At 41.8% G+C, this 13938-nt stretch overlaps 1 protein-coding gene across 2 annotated transcripts in view; it reads right to left on the bottom strand.

Annotated features, from left to right (window-relative positions):
• The window catches only part of LOC104598274 (pentatricopeptide (PPR) repeat-containing protein), a 52487-nt gene that overhangs the window by 5119 nt on the left and 33430 nt on the right, over positions 1-13938 (bottom strand). The window contains exon 3 of one of the 2 annotated variants that reach the window (XM_088891163.1): positions 817-12057. The exons of the other annotated variant lie outside the window; for it this stretch is intronic. The gene's annotated coding sequence lies outside the window, so the exon portion shown is untranslated. Of the gene's footprint in view, positions 1-816; positions 12058-13938 lie in introns of those variants that run through there. 2 annotated transcript variants of the gene reach the window in all.

Raw genomic sequence — 13938 nt, 5'->3', positions numbered from 1 at the left:
TCATCATATTTTCCTGACTTTTTTTTTCGAATTCATTTTTTTCTTGGCAAGGCAATGCCCTAGCATGGAGAACGGTTAATTTTACCAGGGTATTTAATGGAATTTCGTAAAATAGCTAGCAATGTTCAGAGTAGTCACAAGTAGACCTGTTCATGGGCCGGGCTTGGGCTTGGCTTTTAACAAAATGCTAATGGGCCTGGCCCGAAGCCCGAGCCCAACACAGTGTAAAATCAAGCCCAAAGCCTGGCCCGTGAACAGGTCTATTCACAAGGAAATCTCTAAAGATAAGAAGTCAATATCATGTTGTTAATTGTGCTAATGCTGATTGCTTTCACTGTCAAAAGTTATACTTGTGTAAAAAGGGCAGCCCAATACATGAGGCTCCCACCAATGCAGGATCTGGGGAGGGAAAGATGTATGCAGCCTTACCCCTGCATATACACAGAGAGGCTTTTTCCAAGATTTGAACCCTGGTTACCCAGATTGCAATGGAGCAACCCAACCATTGTGCTAAGGCCCACCCTCCAAAAGTTATACTAGTGTAATTTGTCGAAATGCTGACTGCATTTTCTTTGGCCATTTGTTTGTTTCTTTTCTCTGGAATGTTGATTTTGTGCTTTCCATATTAGTTGATTGTGCTAACTGGCTTATTGTTCACTATCTTTTGTATAGGTTGCTTGCCTCTGATGTATATGGTGTTATCTATATATGGGATCGATGGATAAGTAATCTCCCATGTCTTGAGCTTATGGCTAACAACCAAACCATGATACTCTAAATAGAATCAAGTTAAATGCGGAAAATCATGTTTATATTGAACTCAAGAACTCTATGTTACATTGAATTGATAATTCCTCCATATGTGTTTTCATGCAAATAAGATACATCCTACATCATCTCTTTGATTATATCACTTCAAAGATTTTTTTTTCCAGTTTAGTCCTTTGCACTGTTGGAATAACTTTCTGGTTGACATAGAAATTCTGGAATAAGCTTATCAGGTCCAAACATGAAAGAACTCTCCTTTCTGAGCATGCCACACCTTGCCATAATGGTGAAACAGGATTCATGTAGCTGACCCCATGTAGTTGGGATAAGGCTTGGATGATGATTATGATTAAGATGCAATTAGAGAAATAACCGGCTTTAATGTTTTTCATTCTGCATATGTTGTACTTGTGTAGGACTTAAATGTGTTGCACTCATCTGCATTATTTTGATGAGCATGAGGAATAAATTTCATTACAAGGAGAAAAAGCCACCCTGCTCATACCATAGCAGGTGGACAAACTACAACAGATCCTCTACACAGGCCAAAAAAAGAGTACAACAAGAACCCAAAGAGAGGAGCAGAAAAATAGAAAATCCTTTTCTACCCCCAACCTTATATCCGGACCTGGGCAACTAAAACCCAAAAAGTCATTTCCTACCCCCAACCTTGCTAAAAGAATCAGCTAGCATATTTGCACTCCTAGGTACCCAAGTGAATGAGATGTTCAAACTGGCACCCAAGGAATGACAGTTTTGTTCTTGAGAATTTATCCATAAAATGACAGTTTTGGCAGTCCCCTCAACAACTATATTTGTTAATCCCTGCTGAACAACCAGTTTAAGGCCTTGAATTAAAGCTACCAATTATTCCCTTAGGGAGACTCCGAAACCAGCTGGTCCTGAGTAACTAAGAATTACATTGCCACCAGAGTCCCTAACCACTCCTCCCACTCCAGAACTCACAGGATTTCCAAGACTGCACTCACCAAAGTTTAGTTTGTAGCTTCTTTCTCCAGGTGGACTCCATTCCACTACTCTTTGTTGTACCCTGTTATTAAAACCCACAATAATGCTCCAACCTCTTAGCAGGTCGTTCAAACTTTACCCCATTGAATTCTTTGCTGATCTGAGCCCAATGTGCAACCCTTACAGTTGTAAGTTTAATCAACTTCTCCACTTCTTTGTGTTTTTCTTTAAAAATTCTGTCATTCCTTTCACACAACAAACCCCACAACATGGCCCCTCTTACACACTGCCATAAAATTCTTCCTTCGAGTATAGCATCTCATTATATGTGGTGTAAAAAGGTCCACCACATCAGAGGGTGCTGTTCACATTTCTCCCACTAAAGAGATAAAATGTGGCTGAACCCGAGAAGCATAGGAGCACAGCAAAAAGAGATAGTTGGTACTCTCCCCATTCTTCTAGCACAGAACACAAACATGGGGAGAAAGAGACCAATTTTTACACTTCCTTTGGAGTCTATCACAGGCGTTCAAGATTTTCTTAGCAGGGGGAAATGTGCTGGACCACATTTCTTTAGCAGGGATAGATAGGTTTTTGCCTTCATTAACGGACCCTAAAAAAGGAAGAACAAGGGAAACTGCATTTAACAGATGGAATCCAAACCTTCTCATCAACACCCAAAGGGGTTAGGACAATGTCTTGAAGTAAACCTATATTAACTTTCGACCTGGAAACTAATGAGATGATTCCCTTAATCATCTGCATTATTATTAAACCTATATTCACTCTTGACCTGAAAAAATAAGCAAATGATGATGTGATGATGGAATGGTGAAACCTACATATAAGGTTCTGACTATCCGTAGATGGTTACCAAAATAAATTAATGAATCAAAACTCTCTTAATATTAAACAGCCTTGGTTTTCAAACAAAGTATACAGCCTTGCCTCAATCATACTAGTATAGCTCCAATTAAGTATCTAGTTCTCTAATTCTCTTAGAGTGGAATCAGGGGTTTTCATAATGCATTTTTGGTAAACTTGATATTTGAAGAATGAACTCCATTATTTCTCCAAATAATTGTATTTATGATCCTATGCCCTTTGGTGATTGATGTGATGTTCTCTCTCTTAATATTAAACAGCCTTGGCTTTGAAAAAAAAAAGGTATACAGCCTTACCTCGACCATACAAGTATAGTTCCAATTAAGCATCTAATTCTTTTAGAGTGGAAACTGGGGTTTTTATTATGCATTTAGGAAACTTAATATTTGTAGAATGAACTCCATTGTTTCTCCAAATAATTGTATTTAAGATCCTATGCCCTTCCTTTGATGATTGACGTGATGTTCTATGCTGGTTCAATAGATTCTTTAGTAGGGGTGATCGTGGGATGGGCTTAGCACCCATATTAAGGACTATAGCCTGGGCCTGGCCCAGACTAGACCCCATGCCTGAAATATAAGCCTGGGTCTATGCCTTTAAAATATAAAATGTGGTATGTAATCATTCATGGAAAGTGGGAGACGAGAGAGAGAGAGAGAGAGAGAGAGAGAAGGAGAGGAAGATACGATTGAGAGAAAAAGAACTGACATCTCTGGCGGCCGCCAGTTCACTATTTATATTAACTTAATAAAAAGAATAGAAATTACAAGCCCCTAGCGGCACACCCTAGAGACAAACTAATAAAAAAGAAGGAAAAATAACTAACTGATAGTATCTTAAGAGGACAACCTACTAACAGCAACTATAAAGTAACAATTAAATAGGCCTTACAACACTCCCCGTCAAGTTGGGCTGAATATGTCTATCATGCCCAGCTTGTCACATAACTCATTGTGTCGCGAGTATGGAAGCCCTTTTGTGAGGACATCAGCGAGTTGTTCCTTGGAGTTGACATAAGGGATGCAAATTTCTCTTTTTTCCAATTTTCCCTTTATGAAGTGTTTGTCCACCTCAATGCGCTTGGTCCTCTCATGTAGGACAGGGTTGTTGGCAATGTTTATGGCTACTTTGTTGTCACAGTAAAGAGACATAGGATTATGGACAACAACTCCAAGCTCCCCTAAAAGATTCTTTAGCCAAAGGACTTCAGCCACCCCATGTGCCATAACTCTATATTCAGCTTCAGCACTTGACCTGGCTACCACACTTTGTTTCTTGCTTTTCCAGGTCACTAGGTTTCCTCCCACAAATGTGCAATACCCACTCTTGGAGCAGGTCTACTATTCAGTAAACATAATCACCTAAAGGTGGTATCTAAGAACTCTCTCTGCTGCCTCCATGTGTGGTTTATTAGGAGAGTGCATGAATTGGCTTAAAACCCCAACTGAATAGGCAATGTTTGGACGGGTCATGGACAAATAAATCAGCTTTCCCACCAACCTTTGGAACTGTTTCACATCTTTCAGAGGTTCACCATCATAGTCACCCAACTTGTGGTCAACATCCATGGGAGTATCTGTTGGCCTTGCACCTAATTTGTCTGTGTCCTGTAATAGATCAAGGGTGTATTTCCTTTGAGAGATAAAGATACCCTTTTCTGAGCGGGCGACTTTAATTCTAAGGAAATACTTCAGGGGACCTAGATCTTTCACTTCAAATTTAGAGGCAAGGAATTGTTTCAATTTTTGTATTTCTGAACTCCAACTTCCTGTAATGATGATATCATCCACATACACTATTAATACAACAACCTGTTCCTGACATCTCTTCACAAAGAGTGTATGATCAGACTGACATTGTTTGAAGCCCATATGCTGAACTGCCATGTGAAACTTACTGAACCAAGTTCTGGGAGATTGTTTTAAACCATAAAGAGACTTTCGCAGTTTGCACACCTTATTTTCACTTCCCTTGGCACAGAATCCAGGGGGTTGAACCATGTATACTTCCTCCTCTAAATCACCATTCAGAAAAGCATTCTTTATGTCCAGTTGATGCAATTGCCAGTCAAGATTAGCAGCTAATGACAAGAGAACCCTAATTGAGTTCATCTTAGCTACTGGAGCAAAAGTCTGATCATAGTCAACCCTGTACACTTGAGTGTACCCTTTGGCTACAGTAGTCGATCAAGACTACAATCAGTTTTGAATCCCAACTGATTTTGGATTGAGAAAAATAGAAGGAAGAGGAAGAAGAAAGGAGAAGCAGAAGTGCACAAGGGTTTTGAAAGGAGGGATAGATTGAATGAGTTTGCCGCCGCCACTCTCTTAATATTTATAGGTTATGTTCACTACATGTAGGAAAGGATAGAACTGCCCTTAATACTTACATGGCAAATAAAACAAATAAAAGACTGAAATAAATAACAAGCTGTCTAAGATAACTACCAACTAACACTGACATGACTAACAAAGGTTACACATGTTGTCATACAAACATAGTGGGGACCACAGCCGTGGGGCCCACATCAGTGTTCTCTACACTCCCCCTCAAGTTGGGAATAGATATTTGTCATTCCCAACTTGAATGGGTTTGCCTCTAACTTCTTCCTTGGTATAGCCTTGGTGAGAAGATCTGCGAGCTGCATGTTGGAGGTGATATACGGGAGACACACTTCCTGTGATGAGACCCTCTCTTTGACAAAAGTCGATCAACTTCGATATGCTTAGTTCTGTCATGCTGCACCAGATTGTGAGCATCAAGGGCTTCTCATAATCAATACCCAACTCTTCAAGTAGTGATTTCAGCCATAGGTTTTCAGCCACTCCGTTAGCCATTGACCTATATTCAGCTTCAGCACTAGAGCGGGAAAAAACACTTTGTTTCTTACTCCTCCAAGAGACAAGGTTACCTCCCACAAGGGCACAATATCCAGAGGTAGACCTCCTGTCATCAGCACTCCCAGCCCAATCAGCATCTGTATAGACCTCCACCTTCATGTGATTATTGTTCTTGAACAGTATACCTCTACCTGGGCATCTCTTCAAGTATGCTAATATTCTCTCTGCTGCAAGAAGATGAGTAGTTATAGGGGAATGCATGTACCGGCTGACAACACTGACTGCATAACTGATATCTGGTCGAGTGAGGTAGAGATATAGGAGCTTTCCAATCAACCGTTGGAACATAACTTTGTCTTCAAGAGGCTCTCCACCCTCTGCACTGATCTTGTGATTTTGTTCAATGGGTGTATCGGCAGGCTTGACACCTAACTTTCCAGTTTTCGCCAACAGATTTAGAACATATTTCCTCTGAGAGATAAAGATCCCCTGTTTAGATCTAGCAACCTCAATACCCAAAAAATATCGCAGTGCACCAAGATCTTTCACCTCAAACTCTTGATGAAGGAGCTGTTTGAGGGACTCAATCTCACTACTATTATTCCCTGTCACTACAATATCATCCACATATACAACAAGCAGGGTCAAAGAAGAGTCCACCCTTTTAATGAACAGTGTATGATCTGACTGGGCCTGTACATAACCAAATTTTCCAAGGGCTAGTCTGAATCTATCAAACCAATCTCTAGGGGACTGTTTAATCCATACAATACCTTATTCAGTTGGCAAACCTTCTTACCTGTCTCTGTATCATAGAATCCAGGGGGCAACTGCATGTAGACCTCTTCCTGTAAGTCTCCATTCAGAAAAGCATTTTTAACGTCGATCTGGAACAAGGGCCAAGAATAACTTGTTGCAAGGGCTAATAGAACTCGAATAGTGGTCATCTTGGCTACTGGGGCAAAGGTCTCCAAGTAGCCTATACCATAAGTCTGAGTGAACCCTTTTGCAACCAACCGGGCTTTGTACCTTTCAATGGAGCCATCAGCATTATGTTTCACAGTGAATACCCATCTACATCCAACTGGTTTCTTTCCTTTGGGTAGGTCAACTAGCTCCCAAGTATTATTTTTCAAAAGGGCATCCATTTCAACTTTCATTGCATCTTTCCACTCTAGAACTGATAAGGCTTCTTGCACTGTTCTGGGGATAGGGATATCAGCAATGGAAGTGAGATAGGACCTGTAAGAGGAGGACAAGCGATCATAGGATAGAAACTAGGAAATGCAGTGAGTTGTGGATGTGGTGCAGCGCCGTTTCCCTTTACGGACCGCAATAGGGAGGTCAAGGTCATCCGAAAAAGGAGGGGAAGTAGCAACAGTGGAAGGTATCTCAGTGGGCCCTGGGACTGTAGTACCTGGATCTGGATCCGCAGAAGGAGCTGGGGCTGGCCTGGATTGCTGATGACCGAGATCAACCTGCTTGCATCGCCTGTGATAGACTTTCAACTCCTGATCCCTCTGACAACCCTCACCAGTACAGCCTTCATCACTCAATGGAATGGGTAAAGGAACAACCTCAGATGAGTTAAGCCCACTCTCACTGCACTCCCCTTGAGGAAAAAGACCCAAATTCTCATTCTCACTACAGGATCATAGCAGCAATAACCCTTTTGAGTTTGTGCATAACCGAGAAAAATGCATTTGGAGGCCTTAGTGTCAAATTTTGAATGATGAGGTCCCAGAATCTGAACAAAACAGGTGCACTCAAAGGTTTTAAGAGGAACAGTAACAACTCCTCATCTGGGTATAGAAGGGTAAACGAAGGCTTCATATCAAGAACCCGTGAAGGAACCTGATTAATGAGATACACTGCCGTGATAGCATCACCCCAGAAACGGATAAGCACATTGGAGGTAAACATAATGCTTCTAGCCACCTCCAAAATGTGCCTATTCTTCCTCTCGGCAACCCCATTCTGCTGTGGTGTACGAGAACAAGTGCTCTGGTGAATAACCCCATGATCAAGTAGATAAGAGGCCAGTGGCTTAGCAAAGTATTCTTTTGCATTATCATATCTGAGGACTTTGATTTTGACCCCAAACTGGGTTAAAATCATCTTATGAAAGTTTTGGGTCAGAGCGGGAACTTATCTCGAGAATGCATAAGGTAGACCCAAGAAAACCGGGTATGGTCATCAACAAACAATAGAAAATACCTGTACCCACCCATAGAAGGGATGTGATATGGCCCCCAAACATCGGTATGCACAATATCAAAAGAATTATTACTTCTTTTATTACTCAAGGAATAAGATGTTCTACAATGTTTGGCAATCTTACAATTCTCACATCTCAAATTTGACATATCAATAGACTCAAATAAAGTAGGAAACAGACTCTTCAAAGACCGAAAAGATAAATGATTTAATCGATTATGCCAAAGCATAACTGGACACACACACTGAGAAACAAAAGACATCTTATCCACTGGCTCTTTCCAATGAGGACTCTCTCCAAGCAGGTAGATCCCATTCATCTCACGGCCAGTCCCAATCACCTTCCTTGTCTCCAAGTCCTGAAAAACACATCGGTCAGGGAAAAAGGTTACTGAACAGTTTCAATGTTTGGTAATACTACTGACTGAAAGCAAATTAGTGTCAAATTTAGGAACATGCAAGACAGGGGATAAAGAGATAGTACCAAATAACTTGATGTCACCCTTGCTAGAAATGGGAACAAGAGAGCCATCAGCAATGGATACTTTATCTCTACCAGAAGACAAGTGATAAGTAGTGAACAATGATGGCAAGCTAGTCATATGGTCAGATGCTCCCGAGTCTATTACCCAACAGTGTTCAGTATTACTTGGAGTTGAAGCGTGGTAGGCTGAGGCCCGGGTACTTGAATGAGCAAATGCAGATGTGGCAGAGGCTGATGGTGACTGAGATGACTGGGCTGAATTCCCAACTTCCTTTTCCAACTGTATCAGGGCAGCCCGAACAGCAACTAAGGTATCTAGGGGTGTGCCTTTTGTGCCTGACGAGGATGCAGAATCGGTATTCACAGCTATATGAGCATTACCCCTTTTATTCCTCAGTTTTGCTGGGACTAAATGAGGGTGGAGCTTCCAACATGTATCTTTCGTATGCTTGGGTTTCTTGCAATGTTCACATACCAGATCCCATTTGTCTTCCTTCTTCATGTCTATTTCTGTATCACCCCCAGACTTAGGTTTAACTGTTGCCAGGGCTAGGGGAAAGGGTTGATGTTGCATCAAAACCTTCCTCTTGGTCTCTTCACTATGCACCAGGGAGTATGCTTGAGAAAGGGTCACACTGTCTCTTGTCAGTATCTACTGTCTCACAATGTCATAATCTGAATTCAGGCCAGCCAGAAATTCAAACACCCTATTGGTCTCGACTTGCTTTCTATGGGTCTGTGCATCTTTCGGACTTTCCCACTCAAGAGTCTCCAGATGGTCAATTTCATGCCACAGTGATTTCAGTGTAGAGAAATACACAGAGACTGGTTTCTCTCCTTGTTTAAGGTTATTCACTTCACACTTTAGTTCATAGGCTCTAGCAACATTAAGGGGTTGGGAGTAAGTCTCCTTCATGACATCCCATATCTCCTTGGTTGTCTTTGCCCACAAGTAATTTCGGCTGATATGTGGCTGCATCGGGTTGCACAGCCATGTCATAACCAAGTAGTTCTCCTAAACCCACTTGGTATACATTGGGTCCTCCTTGGAAGGCTCTTTCACATCTCCCAATAGATAGCTAAGTTTTCCCCTTTCCCCCAATAACCATCATGGCTGATTGGGCCCATTCCAAGTAATTGGATCCATCAAATCTCACAGTTGTAATCTGAAACGCAGTCTTAGACATACTACCAGAACTGATGTTCCCAAACACACCTTCTCCCTGATTTTTGAACTCCATTCTTGGTTAAGAATCAGTAATTAAGAACTATTAGGGTTTCCACACTAGAAAACAACACTGAAGCAATCAATCACAATCAGAAAACTGTATGAAATTAGTTCAGATCTGATCTGAAACCAATCGGCAATCAGAATATATGCAGTCTGATAACAGTTCTCACTCTCAAAACAGGCTCGAAAGCCAAAAATAGGTCTGAAACTCACTTAGAAAGCACTCTGTAGAGCTGAAGCAGAATTAGGGTTTCAATCGTAGGGTTAGGAAAACCCTTGTGAGAACATAAACAGTGCTCAGCCGCACTTTCCAAGAGAATTCACAGTCAAGTCTAGTCATAGGGTTAATGACAAACCCTAAAAAAAACTGATCACCTCTGAGAGAAAATAGGAGGGTTCGGCCGCTCTCCTCCTAGATAGGTCCAACCTATCTTGATTGACAGCAATCTCAAGGGAAAAATAAGACTTACCCAGAGAATTCTAATCGCTACCTTCAATCGTGGCATGAACCCTAACCTCCTCTGATTCTTCCTGATTACCAAAACACTCTGCAAGCCGCGACAAGTCTTCGAACAATTGCTAAACTTTTCTGGTAACCTCCAAGAATCAGCCAACGAACAGTCCTTTGTAAGCTTCCAGCCCTAGATAGTTCTCATGTGGTCAGCTGGACTAGACTCACATGAGAAACCCTAGATAGGCTCTGATACCAAGTAGTCGATCAAGACTACAATCAGTCTTGAATCCCAACTGATTTCGGATTGAGAAAAATAGAAGGAAGAGGAAGAAGAAAGGAGAAGAAGCAGAAGTGCACAAGGGTTTTGAAAGGAGGGACAGATTGAATGAGTCTACCGCCGCCACTCTCTTAATATTTATAGGTTATGTTCACTACATGTCAGAAAGGATAGAACTGCCCTTAATACTTACATGGCAAATAAAACAAATAAAAGACTGAAATAAATAACAAACTGAAATAACAAGCTGTCTAAGATAACTACCAACTAACACTGACATGACTAACAAAGGTTACACATGTTGTCATACAAACACAGTTGGGACCACAGCCGTGGGGCCCACATCAGTGTTCTCTACAGCTACTAATCTTGCTTTGTACATTTCAACTGTTTTGTCTGCCTTGTTTTAACAGTAAACACCCACTTACACCCCACGGGGTCTTTCCCCTTTGGAAGATCCACCAATTCCCAAGTTTGATTTTTATGAAGAGCATTAATCTCCTCCTTCATAGCATATGTCCATTCGGGGCATTTTAAGGCTTCTGCAACGTTTATGGGAACATGGATACAATCAAGTGCAGATAGAAAGGCTCGGTATGAGGGGGAAAGGTGATCATAGGAGACAAAATGGGTAATGGGGTGTCTGGTAGTGCATGACCTGACTCCCTTTCGTTGAGCAATAGGAATGTCAAGGTCATCCACAGTAGGAGTAGGGGGGGTATCAACAAGTGCAACAGGGATTGAACTTACCTCCTGGGAGTCTAACGGTGTCGGTTGCTCAATGTTTGGCTGCTCCACATCTCTATCACATTGCTAATCTCTACGACGTGTACGTTGGAAGACACGAAAGGGAGCAAGGTCCGGAATAGAAGGAAGAGAGACTTTGCGGACCTGAACCTGCTTCTCCTCTTCCACACCACTACTCTCCCCCTGAGGAGAAGCAGTGAAGAATGACTCAGACTCAAAGAAGGACACGTCCATAGACACAAAAAACTTATGACTAACGAGATCAAAGCATTGATATCCTTTCTGAGAGGAGGGATACCCCAGAAAGATACAAGGAATGGACCGAGGGTCTAACTTACCTCGAGACGGAGACAAATCATGGACAAAGGCACGACAACCAAAAACTCTTATGGGAATGGAGAATAAAGGGGACTAAGGGAATAACTGATGAGGGACCATGTAGTTCAGCACTTTGGAGGGCATGCGATTGATGACATAAACAGTTACAAGTATAGCATCCATCCAAAACCTTTTTGGAACATTCATGTGTAACATCATCCCTGAGCTACCTCAAGGAGGTGTCTGTTTTTTCTTTCTGCAACACCATTTTGTTGTGGTGTTCTGGCGCATGAGCTCCTATGAATAGATCCGTGGGAGACAGAGAACTCATTGAACTCACCATGGAAATATTCTTTTGCATTGTCGGATTGGAAGATCTGTATTTCAACATAGAACTGCGTAAATACCATTCTCTGGAAGTCTTTCACAATCTTTGGAACTTCGCCTCTACTACACATAGGAAATACCCATGTATAGCGAGAGTAGTCATCGATCAATGTGATAAAGTACTTATATCCGCCCTCAGAGATTACATTAGTAGGCCCCCATACATCAGAATACACAACATGAAAAGGAACACTTGATCTTTTATTATTTGAGTGAAAAAGTTGTTCTACATTGTTTGCTCAACTGACACGTTTGACATTGGAACTCTGACACTAAACATGACTTAAATAAAACCGGAAACAAAGACTTTACTATTTCAAAAGAAACATGACCTAATCGACTATGCCACAAAAAAATTTGACTCTTATTTGACTGACTACGTGACTCTGAGGATGACACCGAGAGACCAGCTTTGCTATTGAGAATGTAGAGACCATCCACTAGGCTTCCTCTACCAATCGTCCTCCCAGAAGTTAGGTCCTGAAAAACACATGAACCAGGAAAAAATGTTACACTATAGTTTAAAGAGCTCATGATACTACTAATTGAAAGCAAATTTATAGGAAGTTGAGGGACATGCAATACACAATTCAGGTTAAGGCCATGGGGAAGAGATATTGATCTTTGGCCTGCAATGGAGGAAAATGAGCCATCTGCAAGTCTCACTTTATCCCTTCCTGACAAAAGGCTATAAGTCTGAAACAAGTTCGACTTACCGGTCATGTGGTTGGAGGCCCCTGAGTCAATGATCCAAGGGGAACCCGTGGGAGTGACATGGAATGCAAAAGCCGTATTACCTGATGTAGATGCAAATGAAGTAGAGGGAGTACCAGTGACTGAGCTATCCATTTGTCACAATGCCCTACCATAAGACTCCAGGTGTTCTCTGAAGGAGTTCATTATATCTTCCTTGGGGTCAGAATTATTAAGGTGGTCTTGGGTAGTACCGGCAACCTGAGTATCTTGGGTTGCCACATGTGTTGTGTTCATCTTCTTCTGACCTTGACCTTTACCCTGTTTTTGGTTCTTTACTACCCACTTGGGTTTCCCGTGAATGTCCCAACATGTGTCACGTGTATGCCGTGAACGCCGACAGTGGGTACAAAACAACTTGTCTTTATCATTAGTCTTCTTGGTGTCACTTTTCTTTCCCATGTTGTTATTATTCATCGTAGCCAAAGCAACTTGTTGCTCCCCCTCAGCTGTAACCATCACACATTGCCTACTTTCTTCCGATTGAACAAGGGAGTATACCTCATGAACCGACGATAACTCTTTGCTTCCTAGAATCTGAACTCTCAAAGGTTCATACGCAGGGTTCAGTCCCAACAAGAAGGCAAACACACGCTGCTAAGAAACCAACTTCCTGTAGGCCTTAGCATCGTCATCATGTTTCCACTCTATAGCCTAATAATGATCCAATTCTTTCCATATGGAAGTAAGGGCAGAATAATAGGAAGACAAACTACGATTTCCCTGTTTACAGGTTGAGGATTCAGCTTGTAACTGGTAAACTTTGGCATAATGCCTTTGCTCAGAATAGGTAGTTTTGGCCTGTTCCCAGATCTCACTAGCGGTGTCTGCCCACATAAAGTTCTTCTTCACATCAGGTTCCATGGCTGCAAGGAGCCAAGACATCACCATACTGTTTTCTTGGCCCCACCTATCTGTTCAGTTGTCTCACTCTTGGATTCTTTCACCCTTCCATTTATGTAACCAGCTTTTCCCCTTGCCGTTACATAAAGTTTTACACTTTTAGCCCACTCCAGGTAGTTTAGACCATTTAAGGGGGTAATGGGCATGGAAAACATCATGTTTTCACCTCCCATACCAGCTGTGTTGCGGGTCGGTGTAACCCCCGATGAAGTTGATTCATAATTTGTCATAGAGTACTGCTGAAAACAGTCAAAATCCCACACAACTACACAACAGCCACAAATAGAATACCACCCCTCAAGAAACTTACTTCTGAGATGTGGAAAAGAAAACAAGAAACTGTTGAAATCAACTCTGTGATGGTTCAGTCATTAAACCAACCCGGTAATCAGTCCAACACAGCCAAGGCAGACATTACTATCAGTCCGACTACAGCCCATACAGTCTAACAAACCAACATCCAAACGAATGTATAGAACCAAGGAATAAGGCCTTCACAGCATTGGCCAAAACACAAAAAACAAGAACACATACCCTGTCCAGCACCTGTACGAAGGTGACAACCAGAAATTGACTTCACAGCATCGAACAGAGAAGAAAGGGAGTCTCTATCTGCATCGCGCTTCTTCGACTAGGGTTTCCTTGATATTACGACCAAGGAAGAACCCAAAGGAGGTGCCGCCAGTAGTCTGCTAGGGTTTCTCT

The sequence above is a fragment of the Nelumbo nucifera genome, chromosome 7 (genome assembly GCF_055504915.1).
Source record: "Nelumbo nucifera cultivar China Antique chromosome 7, China Antique-T2T, whole genome shotgun sequence".
Lineage (NCBI taxonomy): Eukaryota > Viridiplantae > Streptophyta > Magnoliopsida > Proteales > Nelumbonaceae > Nelumbo > Nelumbo nucifera.
Note: the sequence above shows the minus strand (reverse complement) of the source record. Positions and strands in the feature narration are given on the sequence as shown.